The sequence below is a fragment of the Pan troglodytes genome, chromosome 7 (genome assembly GCF_028858775.2).
Source record: "Pan troglodytes isolate AG18354 chromosome 7, NHGRI_mPanTro3-v2.0_pri, whole genome shotgun sequence".
In the NCBI taxonomy this organism is placed as follows: Eukaryota; Metazoa; Chordata; class Mammalia; order Primates; family Hominidae; genus Pan; species Pan troglodytes.
In genome coordinates this window covers 155,379,258-155,390,625 of record NC_072405.2, presented here as the reverse complement: position 1 = coordinate 155,390,625, position 11,368 = coordinate 155,379,258, and the positions used below count along the sequence as shown (strand labels likewise).

The window sequence follows — 11,368 nt, the reverse complement described above, 5'->3', positions numbered from 1 at the left end:
GGCGTGCAGGTCTACGGGCTGTCATCCACGCTCCCGAGCAACACTGAGGCAGGGAAGCCAGATGGATAAAAAGATCTCGCAGAGGAAGGGAGTTTGGGCAATGTCAGGGGATGAGCTGAATTGTGCTTTTTTTTTTTTTCAGAAGAGAGAAAAGTGCATTTCATTTAGCAGGAATGTATTGATTGAAAGGGTAAAGCTGTGAGAGCTGTGGTGTGAAGGAGCTTCTGTTTTGGGGAAGGAAAGGAATAGGCAGGAGGTGATATCTCACAGATGGGCTGGAACAAGCTCAACACTCATTCATTTAGTAGGCACTCGGTAAATGCTGACTTACTGATTAGGACAATTGAGACTTAGTATTGTTTGCGGTTTGCTAATACTGTGCTGAGCATTTTATACATATTCTCACTTAACGCAATATAGTCACTTAAGGAGTAGTGTCAATCTCATTTTATGGTCTGTGGAAAAACTCAAGTCACTTACCTGAGACCTCTGCATGAGTAAGTGGTGGATCCAAGGTTAAAACTCAGTCCTATTCGAGTCCAGAGCCCATGCGCCTAATAGCAGCATTACATGCCTGCCGCATGCGTTTAGGAGTGAAGGCAGAGTACACTAAGAGGTACCGCTTGTGATTCACAAAGGGCATAAGCAGCAGGGGCCAGTCAAAGGCAAGCCCTGTCTGAGGACTGGAAGATTCCCTCTGACCAAGGTGTGCCTCAGCTGGAGACTGTGAAGACATCAATGAGCTTATGTTCAGCGGCCAGTCAGAAAGTCTGTCCAACAAAGGCTTAAATGATGATGAGACAGGGTTTGTTCCAGAGTTTGTTGTGAAATGCCAGGGCTCTAGAACGTGTCTCCAACGTTCTCTTGGCTTTCCTTTGTGGTCACTCCATTCCCCTTATTTCCTTTCAGATGCCTCTTGGCAAACTTCCCTTAACATCTTGGTGACGAGAACTGGGCCTTGCGGTCACCTAGAGCGGAAGGAAAAGGGCGCATTTCCTCCTGTACTAAACTAAGGAATTTGTTTATGTGTAGAGGGCTGTGGGGAGGTGACTTGTTGTGTATGCTGAGGCCAATTGGGAAGGCTTTTGTGGGAGTGACACATGTCACTGCTAAAATAAAACCAGATTTGTGGTTTTAGATGTCATCTGTGTACTGACAGTTTTCATTATATACCCAGCCAGCCCAACCTCACTCCTGAATTTTCAACTTGTATATCCAAATGCCCTAATTTTCCATTTATAAATCTAATAGGTATCTTAAACATTACTGTATACAAGACAACTTTTACATTTAATCTTTCTGCAGTCTTACTCTTTTGAGTATATGGAAATTTCATAATTTCAGTTGCTCAGGCCAAAAATCTTGGTGTCTCGTCCTACATGAAATTCATCTGCAAATCCTATTGATGGTACCTTTGAAATGTATCCATAATCTGGCTGCTTTTTGTCACTTCTGCCACCACCAGTCTGGTCCAGGACATTCATCTCTAGCTGGATTGTTGCTAGAACCTTCTGACTGGTTTCCTGTTTTTGTTCCTTACCCCCACCCCATAGTCTATTCAAAGCACCCTCAAAGCAGCAGCTGTAGAGACCACATCTGAGGTCATATGACTCTTCCCAGACATTCCAGGCACTTCCCATCCATTCAGAATAAAACCCATTGCCCTAAGGCTTACGAGGTACCCACCCCAGAGGGTACCCACCTCTTTTACCCTCCCCTAGTCTGTTTGAGCCCCTCTGGCTTCCTTGCCCATTCTTGAACACAGGTGTGCTTGCATCTCAGAGCCTTTGCACTTGTGCCCTCCTCCTGCCTGGGATGTACCTCACTGATAACCACATGGTGCCTACCCTCGCTCCATCCAGATCTCTGATTTGTTGTCACTTTATCGGAGGTGTCTTCCCTGGCCATCCTGTGTAAAATATCTCCTACCACCAGTCGCTGCCCTCGTGCTGCGTCATTCATTTTTTGCATCCTTTGTCATTACCTGACACCACCTGGGCGTTGTGTCTGTGTGTCACGCATATGTGTCAACTTCTCCATTTGCTCATTCGCTGCCTTAGCACCAGAGCCTGGTCCGCTGTTCTCAGCTGTTTGCCGTCTGCGCAGGACCTCATAGGTGGGCCTGGGAAACGCAGTCCGTTGTCTCTCCTGGCCAAGGGCACCTCCACAGTCCTGGCTTTCACATGGTGGCCTCAGGATGCTGTCATCCCAGGGGCCTCAGGAAGGCCTCTCTTGAGACATGGAGAGGTATGGCAGAAAATTGGGGAGGGGATATGGTCTCAGAGACCACTGGCTACTTAGTTCATCCACCTTTCCTGGGGTGTTCAGGCAGCTCATAATTGGGTCTCTGCTACCACAAAATGTCTAGGCTTAGAAGCCTCAGAGCACCTGTGGGGAGCAGAAGGTTGGTCAGGCTCCATCACCCTCCTCTCCCTACAGCTCTGCCCACACCTCAGGACAAGCTCAGAGACCTAGTGATGGCCGTCATGCAGCTCCTTCTTGGTGGGCTCCAAGTGAGTGGTCCTCATGGAGTCTCTTCCATGTGACCTCAGCCTTTTCTCGGCAGGAGTCTGTCTATAAGGAGCTGGTCCCAGAGGGTGGACAGCTCCCTGTCTCCACCGATATCCTCAGTTCGTGAGTTCAAGTCCCTGAAATGTACTTCTCACTGTTTTACTGTCCCTGGACCAGGTACAGTAGAGGTCAGGGTTGGGGCACACCAAGATGAGCCAATATAGTGTCTGCCTCAAAGAGTTCACATTAGTGAGGAAGACAGGTACATGTTCCCAGAGGGATTTTACCAGTCCTGAGCCTAATATCTTCTCCCTCCAGGTCCTGACCTGAGGGCTGCATCAAGATCTTGTCATTCCACATCGTGGTTTCCTTTGAGGATGTGGCTGTACCCCTCTCCCAGGAGGAGTGGGACTGTCTGATCCCTGCTCAGAGGGGCCTCTACAAGGATGTGATGATGGAGACCTGTGGGAACCTACTCTCACTAGGTAAGTTCCCTCCCTGGGGCTCAGCTCCTGGGCTTCCTGCTCCTTAACCTTGAGGATCAAGCGTGGGGCTCAGAGGCTCCTCACCCCCTGGGCCCAAAGACCAGACATTTTGACCATGGTACCATGCAGGTCTGGTTTGCACAGAGAGGGGGACAGGTGGTACTGGGACCCTCCTTGATTTTTTTTTTAATAGGCAATGTCTCACTTTGTTGCCCATCCTGGAGTGCAGTGGTGAGACCATAGCTCACTGTAACCTTGACGTCTTCGGTTGAAGAGATCCTCCTACCTCAGCCTCCCAAGTACCTGGGACTACAGGCATGGGCCACCATGCCTGTCTTATTTTACTTTTTTAGTGACAGAGCCTCTATGTTGCCCAGGTTGGTCTCAAACTCCTAGCCTCAAGGAATCCTCCCACCTTGGCCTCCCATGCCTTTCCAACCCTCCCTGATTTATAGAAGGAGAATATTATTCATTGCACACCTAGTACATCCCTATCCCCTGAATTAATCTTTCTGCATCTTGATGATCGGTGGTAGGATACACAGTTTATAAATGAACCTGAGGCTAACAAATACTGTCACTTTTCTTAAGTTTACACAGCCTATTGGTGGCAGATCTGGGATATGGATCTGTTCGGTTTCAGAGCCCTGCTTTCCTTTCACTGGAATGTGCTCTTCCCTTTAGCCCTTTTTTTGTTTGTTTGTTTCTGCTAGCCTTTATTTGAGAAAATTTACACAAAAATCCCCAATGCAACATTTACAAGTGAATCTGTATAAATCCCATATGCCTCTTTCCCAAACTGAAAAATGGCTTTATGACAGGGGTCCATGACAATGGTATAAAAATACTTACTTAAACTGCATCATTCTCATTTATATTATACAGACCATTTTGGATAATATGCTCAAAAGTGGAGGAAAGCACCTAACACCCCTGTTTTTAAAGATTATTTGCTCTTGTATCAGTCTTTTGTCAAAGGCAAATACTTTTACTTCTTGGATAAAACCAAGGTATAATATCAATTAACTTTTAAACCAAAAGCACAAAATGTCCTAGTTGATAGTTTTGGCATGAGTAGAGGGAAGGGACATGAGAGAATGTCAGCTCCTACAAAGCTTAAGTTTAGGGTCACACTTGGGAACAAAAGCATCAACAAAACAAAATATTCTCTTCTCCTATCTTCTTGACATTTTGTCACATCAGAAGAACATAACTAACAGAGTAGCTTTCATTGCTCCTGAAAAGGGGAAAGGCACCAGTCAGAAATAGGAAAGAAAATCTTGTTAGGTTAATGGTACATGATAGAATTTCACATTAAAAAGTTTAATGATGGAGGATGAGCATAGTGGCTTACACATGTAATCCCAGCACTTTGGGAGGCTGAGGTCAGTGGATCACTTGAGGTCAGGAGTTCAAGACCAGCCCGGCCAACACGGTGAAACTCCATCTCTACCAAAAATACAAAAACCAGCCAGGCGTGGTGGCATGCGCCTGCACTCCCAGCCACTCTGGAGGCCGAGGCGGAAGAACTACCCGAACCCAGGAGGTGAAGGTTGCAGCAAGCTGAGATAGCACCACTGCACTTCAGCCTGGGCATCGCAGCAAGACTCTGTCCCAAAAAAAAAAAAAAAAAAGTTTAAGAATGGATCTTAACCCACATATTATTTTCTCTACTTGGATGTACCCTCTGTAACTTAGTATATGTAATACTACATGTAGACTTTCTCAACATCTGCTGCCTATGGTAAGAATCTGCAGCCAGGTTCTCAGAAGCAGTACCTACCAATTCTTAACAGCAGGTGGCAATGTTGTACAAGTTAACGACAGAACTACTTTTATGCCACATGAGAGGAAGATACAAGGAGTCAAAAAGGGAAAAAAACAGGTTTGGGTTCATAGTAGCAGGAACATGAACAGAATAGCCTGAGATTTTAACAACATAACTCATTCCCTCTTCCACCTTTGTACTTTATCTGGGTCAACACATCAGGGTTCTCTAACAATTCCAGTATTCTGCTTCTTTGCTGTAAGATACATGTAATTCTTGCCACTGTGATTAAATAAGCCCTGTGATAGCAGGGTTAAAAAGAGATTACAGAAAGGATAAACTCTACCTACTTTCTTGAGAGATGTGGGAAAGATTTCAAGTGACAGCATTTTTCCTAGCTGTTTATAAACGTGGTCATTTATATCCACATTTTCTCTTATTTACATTAGTTTTGGCCCTTAGGCACCTCATACTCCTACAGTGATTATTGGCTTTGCTTTCATTGGCTTTGTATTTTTAAGTATTTACCCTCTTAATGGCCCTCCTAGATATCTATTTTATACATCATATTTCTTAATTATCTAGATGGAACACTGAAGGACAGGAATTAAGTAAGTGACTGGCCATGCAAGAAGAGTTGTAAATTTTACTTATTTTTCCTTGGTAGAAGTTATGTTAAAAATTCAAGCAACCACGTATCTAACAGAAGAGTTTTATCTAGGATGTATAAAAAAACTGAAAACTCAATAGTAAAAAGAACAAATGACCTAAATAGAAAATAGACAAAAGACATGAACAGACATTTCACTGAAGAGGATGTATAGATGGCAAATTAGCACATGAAAAGATACTCAACATCATTAGCCATTGGAAAATGCAAATTAAAACCACACGTGGTATCATTACACACATCTATATGAATGGTTAAGATAAAAAATAGTAGTAATACCAAACGCTGGTGAAGATGTGAAGAAACTGGATCAGTCATACATTGCTGTATGAATTGTATGAGTGGCTGTATGTAAAAAGTACAGCCACTCTGGAAAAAAGAGTAGGTTAGTTTCTTACAAAGATATACGTGTTTGCCACACAACCCAACAATTGCCCTTTTGGGCATTTATCCCAGAAAATGAAAATGTATGTTCACATAAAAACCTGTACATGAATGTTCACAGCAGCTTTATTAGTAAGGGCAAAAAACTGAAAACAACTCTTTTGTCCTTTAGTAGGTGAATGGTTAAGCAAACTGTGGTACATCCATACCATGGAATACTACTCAGCAATCAAAAGGAACTGCCCAGACTTCACCACGATGCAATATATGCATGTAAGAAATCTGCACTTATACCCCCTAAATATATAAAACATTTTTAAAAGAAAAAAAGGAAGAAGATATATGCAACAGCTTGGATGGATTTCAAGGGAATTATGCTGAATGAAAAAAAGTCAACCTCATAAGATTACATTCTATATGATTCCATTCATACAACATCTTGAAATGACAAAATTGCAGAGATGGAGGACAGAACAGTGGTAGCCACAGGTTGGGGTGAGGGGATAAGAAAGGGATGTGGCTGTGGCTGTAAAAGCGCAGCACAAGGGATCCATGTGATAGAACTGTTCTGTCTCTTGTGATGGTGGTCACGTGAATCTACACGTGATAATATTGCATATAATTGTCTAAAATGACATTTTCTTTAAGAGTTATCTACAGTTTAAAGCTCACTTTTATGAAGTGTCACATCCATCACCATTTTAAGAGACATAAAATCATGAAAAGATATCACCGGAAGCTACGTAAACATTTCCGCTAAGGGTGAAGAGAAAGTTGAGAGTGTTTTCACAAGGAAATTGAAAGAAGGCAATGCGAATGAAGCCAACGTGGTCACGCAAAAATCTTGGTGAAAGAACTAGAGTGGAAGCCCAAGCTGCTGAAGCTGCTGAGCAAGTGGGAGAAGAAAAGAAAACTTGGTCCAAACAGATCACACAAGGGAACCCAGGACAAATGCTGACTTTGGCGTTATCTAGGTAACCCTTTTTTTGTCATAGGTGACTCTAATAATAGACCTGTTGTTGCAAAACCAGTCAAAATCCTATGAAATTAAAAAGAAGTCCCTCATTGACTTGTTGGGTGTAGGTGGTACCCCATGTCCTCGCACACCAGAAGAGATCATTTCTGGCAAGAAAGCTCCTACATGCCTTGATGGTGCTGCTGGTAGGATGCCTTAGGCCAGGCCCATCCCAGCGATGTTCTGCTGGCTGTGGTAAAAGGTGGGAGGAGAATATGCCTTATTCATTACTCAATCAACTTCTTAGCCTTGAAGAAGCATCACAGGTAGAAGACCTGCCAGGTGGCTAGTCCAGTGAGGCAGAACATTGAAAAGATGCTGAAGTGTAGGACCCACGTGTTTGTTGACTCACTGGTATCACCATCTCCTCTTCTCTCTTCTTCATGTAGGCAAAATCATTAACAATAGATTCTGAAAGGTCTTCTAGGTGTCACAGCTTCACCTCTAATGGTTTGAGCTTCTCAACTTTTGCAATCTCTTTGTAATTTTTCACCTCCACTCCATGCTTCATGTCTAGGATCACAAGTTGGTCAGGTATCCGCCCTGTTTCCTTGCTCTCAAAACACACTTCCAACATGTCATAATCTTCAGTGGTAAAGGCAAATTTCCCCTTGGTTGTACTCTCTTTGGAGTAGAAAATATGGCCAGCAGAATCTGTGATCTTGAGGTGGCTGCACAGGCCACCAGTGCCCCCAGACTGCTCAGAGATCTCGTATGTGCCAGTCACTAGTAGGTCCTTGTGGATCTCCTCATGGAAGCAGTTGTGAGAATTAATGGGCAGATGGAAGGAGATGGCGAGGACCAAGCTGGGGCCCAGCAGGAGCAAAAGCAGCAACGCCGACGGACAAGGGCCATGCCAGGCTGCTGGGCCAGACAAACCAGACATGGTGCTGGAGACTCATTCCCCCTTTAGCCCTTCTTCTGGGGATCAACACCCCCTACTATGAGTCCTCTACCATGACGTGTTCAGGCCCCAACGCTGTCCTATCTATGCTCCCCGTCCCCCTGAAAAGCTAGTTTTGACCTTTCTTCAGCTTAGGCAGAGGCCTGTGTCTTTCTCCACGGTTAGAGAGCAGGTGGCAGGGAAGGACACAACCAGCACAAAGACTCAGACCACAGGACCATCCTGCCCTCTACCTGGGATGAATTTTCAGGTCTTGCTTCCTTTCTCTGGAGCAGGACTTCAAGCTTCCAAACCTGATGTCATCTCCAGGCTGGAGCGGGGGGACGAACCATAGACCCCTCACATCCTGAGAACTCGGGGGAGCTGGAGCTGGAGGCACAAGGGAGAAGGTGAGTCTGCCCCCACTCTCTGCTTCTGTGGTAGGTGCTGCAGCTTCACTCACGAATCCCTTCTCTACAAGCTCCAGACAAATCTCCTGTTACCCTCAGGCCTTTGCTTTCCTCCTCCTTTTTCTATCCTGTCCTCTTTCCTTGCTGTTATTTGCCCCTGTTATCTGCCCATAAGTAGGTTTGTGTTTTATTTACCCTAGAAAAATGCTATTTCAGCCACAAAAAAATAGTTCAATTGTCTTTCCCTGGCAGCTGGCTCCCAGTCCCTTCACTTCTATGTCATCCACTCCTTAGGCTCTTTGGGAAAAATGCTAATTACATTTTTCCTCTGCTCTGACACCACAGCAACAATCAACAAAGACTTCGTGACCAAATGTATGGAGGGTTTTTCCCATGTTCCAAGCAGCTCTAATTCAATTCAATTCTGGTGCTCTCTTGGAGATAGCCTCAGATCCCACAGGCTGAGGGCTCAGTCTCTGAGACTGTCCCCTCAAGGCACTAGTTGTAAGTTCGGGGTTTCCAAACTTGAGACCAAAAAGATTCAAGTTGGGGTTCCCATGACCCTCACTTTGGGTTCTATTAATTTGCTGGAGCATCTCACAGAACTCAGGGAAACACTTAGATTTACCAGTTTAGGCTGGGTGCAGTGGCTCATGCCTGTAATCCCAGCAATTTGGGAGGCCGAGGTAGGCAGATCACTTGAGGTCAGGAGTTTGAGACAAACGTGGCCAATATAGTGAAACCCCGTCTCTACAAAAGATACAAAAATTAGCCAGGCATGGTGGTGTGCATCTGTAGTCTCAGTTACTTGGGAGGATGAGGCATGAGAATCCCTTGAACCCTTGAGCTCACAGCTCAGTGCAGTGAGCTGAGATCATGCCACTGCACTCCAGCCTGGGTGGCAGAGTGAGACCCTGTCTCAGAAAAGAAAAAAAAAGATTTACCAATTTATTATAAAGGATAAAGATGAAGAAATGTGTAGGCTGAGGTATGGGGGAAGGGGTGCAGAGTTTTCATGCCCTTCCTGGGTGCATCACCCTCTAGGATCCTATCCACTTAGCTATCCAGCAGCTCTCTGAACCCTGCCCTCTTAGGTTTGTATAGAGGCTTTATTATGTAGGTATGATTGATTAAACCATTGGCCATTGGTGATAAACTTAACCTTTAGCTCCTTTCCCCTCTCTGAGTTTGGGGCATTGGAGCTGAGAATCCCAACCCTGTAATCGTGCCTTGGCCTTTCCAGTGACCAGCTTCATCCTAAAGCTGTCAGTCAACATAAGCCTATGAAAAGAGAGCACTTTGGAGATTACAAGGATTTTAGGAGTTGTATGCCAGGTTATGGGGATGAAGACCAAATATATATTTCACACTATCCCACAGGGTTTCCTGGCCAGCTCTGTTTTGGCTGCTTGGAAACACCAATTAGACGTTCTCTTCTAAGTCTCTCATTCCTGCTGTTATTCACTCAGAGCATCCCAGGCTGATTCTCGGTCTGAAGGAAACAGATGAGCTAGAAAGGGTTTCTTCCTGTGTAGTGGGGGACCTGGGCATGTAAACAGTAAGCAGAGCAGAGTCCTAGGGCTCCGCGCTACCACACAGCTAACGTTGGTCATTTGCGCTTGAGGCAGGCCTGGCACTGTGCTGTCACAGTGAATTTACGGAATTCACCAATATCTCTGCGCAGTCGGTGTCCAGGAAACTGAGGCACAGAGAGGTTAAATTATTGGCCCCAGATCACACAGCCAGCCAGGGACAGAACAACGTTGGGTCCCTGGCAGATTGGTCTCAGCCCCATACTCTTATTTATTTTCTTTAAAGAACCAGCCTTATTGAGGTGTAATTAATATATAATCTGTTAATAAGTATTTAAAGTATATGATTTTATATCTTTCGACATATGTATACACATGTGAAACCATTGCGACAATCTAGGGCAGATATATCCATCACCCCCAAAAGTTTTCTCCTCCTTCATCATCTTTCACTCCTTCCCACCTTTCTCACTCCTTCCCACTTCTGTACTGAAGCAATTACTGATCTCCTTTCTGTCACTATAAATTATATATACATATATATTTTTTTTTTTTTTTTTTTTGAGACGGAGTCTCGCCCTGTCACCCAGGCTGGAGTGCAGTGGCACGATCTCGGCTCACTGCAAGCTCCGCCTCCCGGGTTAAGGCCATTCTCCTGCCTCAGTCTCCTGTGTAGCTGGGACTACAGGCACCCACCACCACGCCTGGCTTTTTTGTATTTTTAGTAGAGACAGGGTTTCACCGTGTTAGCCAGGATGGTCTCGATCTCCTGACCTCGTGATCCGCCCACCTCGACCTCCCGAAGTGCTGGGATTGCAGGCATGAAGCACCGCACCCGGCCTTTTATATTCTTTTGAATAAATCAAACTTTATGTAATTTTATGTTTCTTCTCCATTAGCTTTTTAGTTGTACATTCTTTTTTAAGTGATGACTCTAATGATTAAATATGTCTCTTCAACTTACTATGGTCTACCTTAATATTTTTACCACTTCTTGAAAAATGCAAGATCCTTATGTTTCCTTTTGTCCCTCTCCTGCCTTTCATTATTATAGTCACTTATTTTGTACTACCTACTTTGAAACCTCACCAGAGAGTTTATTCTGTTGCTATTTTTGACGGTATATATACATTTACAGTTACCCTTTCTAGTGTTTTTCATTCCTTTCTGCAGTTCTGTACTTCTGTCTAAGATCATTATTTTCAGTTTGAAAAATTTCCTTTAGTATTTCTTGTACTTAAGTTAGCATTATTCTGTGAGCTTTTGTTTGTCTGAAAATGTCTTTATTTTCCTTTCTTGATTTTTTCCTTTATTCTATGGATATGATGTATTAATTGATTTTTGGATGCTAAACAAACCTTGCATTTCTGGGATAAATCCCACTCAGTAATGCTGTATAATTTTTATATATGTTTTCATTGAATGAATTGGGAAGTGTTCTCTTTTGTTTTTTTGGAAGAGTTTGTGAAGAATTGATATTAAGCCTTTTTTCTATTCTCTAGTTCATTAGTTTCTGTTATATTCCTTATTTTCTACCTTCTGCTTGATTTGAGTTTTTTTGTTTGTTTGTTTGTTTGTTTGTTTTCCCCAGTGTTGGTAGAAGATTAGGTTGTTGATTTGCTCCCTTTAAAAAAAAAAGTAGGCATTGAGGAAGGGGCCAAGATGGCCAAATACAAACAGCTCCAGTCTGCAGCTCCTATTGAGACCAAC

General features: G+C 43.9%; 2 pseudogenes; one reads left to right on the top strand and one right to left on the bottom strand.

The window, feature by feature from the left end:
• The first annotated feature begins 548 nt into the window (after positions 1–548).
• Positions 549–11,368, top strand: part of ZNF252P (zinc finger protein 252, pseudogene) — a 28,471-nt pseudogene continuing 17,651 nt past the window's right edge.
• LOC743117 (transmembrane emp24 domain-containing protein 10-like) lies at positions 7,061–7,775 on the bottom strand (annotated as a pseudogene).